The sequence below is a fragment of the Camelina sativa genome, unplaced genomic scaffold (assembly GCF_000633955.1).
Source record: "Camelina sativa cultivar DH55 unplaced genomic scaffold, Cs unpScaffold02053, whole genome shotgun sequence".
Taxonomy (NCBI): Eukaryota; Viridiplantae; Streptophyta; class Magnoliopsida; order Brassicales; family Brassicaceae; genus Camelina; species Camelina sativa.
In genome coordinates this window covers 1-2,557 of record NW_010923170.1, presented here as the reverse complement: position 1 = coordinate 2,557, position 2,557 = coordinate 1, and the positions used below count along the sequence as shown (strand labels likewise).

At 37.7% G+C, this 2,557-nt stretch overlaps 1 pseudogene; it reads right to left on the bottom strand.

Moving 5' to 3' along the window:
* Positions 1-41: 41 nt before the first annotated feature.
* Positions 42-2,557, bottom strand: LOC104774224 (annotated as a pseudogene).

Below are 2,557 nucleotides of genomic sequence, written 5' to 3'. Positions count from 1 at the left end.
TTTTTTTTTCCTTCATAAAATTAATATTAATTTTATATTACTCAATTAATAGAGGAAATCAAAATTGTCACTGATTAAAAACAGCAAAGTCAGTTAAGACTGAACAGCCAGTAATAAAGCTAAATAACACTCACTATATGTAGTTTGTTTTAATGAGAGAATATGAATTACATTCAAGTATCTGTTCCCTTCGGCCAAAATGCTCATTACAGTTGTCAGCCCCTGCTTGAGCTTAACCTGGCATCAAATGAACATTTATGAAGAATCATAAGAAACTAAGATATAGCCACATATCCCAGACCAAATCTCAGATAACACTCGGATCCTCACCTTTTCCATGGCTTCAACATACTCCTCCACCAATTTTCCAACCTTTATCCCCAGTGACATCGTTGGAAGATGAGATTCAGCACCAGGAGCATCAGGAACCACAGACCCATAACCTTCACATCAGTGTCAGTACATCAGAGACGTATATAAGCAGGTAACCTGATTTCTCTAGCTAGCAAGTATTTTCTTCTTTTTGCATCCAAGCTAAGCTAGTGTTCGTTCTTAACTGTTTCAAAGTGAGTTTGATATTTTTTGCTATCCAACAACAACCTCTCACTCCATAAAAGAAAACAACACATATACCATATCTCAAACTTGGATACTATGTTATTCTTAAAAAGTCATCTGCAGCTAGCTACCACGCTCAAAAAACTTGGAAAGAAATAACCGACCTGCAGATTCGGGCTTTGCTATAAAACTCAGAACTCGGCTAACAAAGTTGCCTAGGTTTCTCAGAAACTTGTTATTCTGTTTTGCTTGAAAATGCTTGCACACAAATGATGATGGGTCAGACACCTAGATAGATGGAAACCCCACAGAATCAATCACGTGTTGGCAACATTAATTTACACACTCATGCATGCGAATGATCAATGAAGCAGCAACAATCAGTTACCTCAGGCATGCCGGTCAGTAAGTAGTACCTCCATACTTCCACAGGGATATTTGTATCTTTTACAGCATTTCCGAACATTCCAGTGCCTCTATTCTTGGATAACTTTCCTGAAATCCCATTAAAAAAGAAAAACGTATCAATAAAATCATTCAGGTACTCTTATTAATTCCCAATGGCGAAACATCAACTCACCACGATTGTAGTTTAAATATTCAGTCACACTGACTGTCTTCATCAGAGTCCAATTTTCCCCAGTTCCAAGCTGCATAGAGGGAAACATCACCTGCATGCATAACAACAAATTTGGCAGTTGAAACAGTCTTCAGGTATCTTTTCCCGGCTTCTGAGGTTCTTACTTCAATTTCAGAGAGAGAAAAAAATGAAGCAAGAGAATGTAACTAACTTGTACCATTCAGTGGCCGTAAACTAAAAAATCTCTAAAAGGTTGGTTATATACTCCCAGTGTGATACGGCACAGTGTCTTTACCCATAAACTGATAAAGCTCGACTTTCTCAGGATTCTTCCACCACTTCTCCCATTCAGATGTGTAGAATGACGTTATTGAGACGTATCCAATAGGAGCATCATACCAAACTTCGTCGAAGACCTATCACCACGATTCAAATTAGTACTAGAATATGTTAATAATATATAATATATGTTCATGAGATCGGCTAGCATGCAGTAATGTTCCTACTTTATCCTCATATTTCTCAGTTGGGATAGGCACTGATCCCCACTTTAGATGATCCCTTGTAATGATTATCTTTTTCAAGCCAAGCCTTTGTCGATTGAATAGCATTTTGACTCCACGATCCAGTAGCAGATGTCTCGTCAATATACTTTTCCAACTTATATCTTTCAGACAAGGAAGCTCAAGTTGGTCTGTGTTGCGAGTTTGAAGTGCCATTTGAGAGAACTGTTTTTTAATGATAAAAACATCATAAGCATTCAGTGTTGACAATACATAGCAGGCATTTGAGATTTGTTTTTAAAAAGAGGGATATATTCACCTGCTTTGTGATGTCCTTTGAAAGACATTTGTTTTCGGACAACTTAGTGAAAATTGCTTGGCACAGTTGGGTATGTTCTGGAGTTGAAGTTCGCCCAAACTTGTCAAAACTTATATCGAACCAGTCATAAACTTCTTTATGAATGGCATGGTTCCTAAAAAAAAAAGACATAGTAGCATCATTAAATACTGTGAATCATAGATGATGCTAGAGTGCAAAGTTTCTTTGGAAGGTTCTCTCAAAAAGACTCCAGACGAATTGGTGAAAAACTGAAAACGTATGTTAAAAGTAAAAAAAAAAGAGGAAACAAAAGAAAACATGACTTGTCACAGATTTCCTTGGGGGAGCAATTCTCCTCAAGAGCTTTGCTCACAACAGTAGCAGTCCCATATTCATATATATCGCATTATAGCCACGGAGACGACAGTATCTAGCATATACATCAGCCCTCAGAACACCTGTACGTACGTAAGAAACACAAAAAATAAAAAGTCGAGTCACTAGCTATGCTTATATATCAGTCAGTCGTGATTTACGAAGGGGAAGAGTCAAATATTACATCCGAGGATGTTTTTTGGTCCGCCTGTAGGTCGGCCC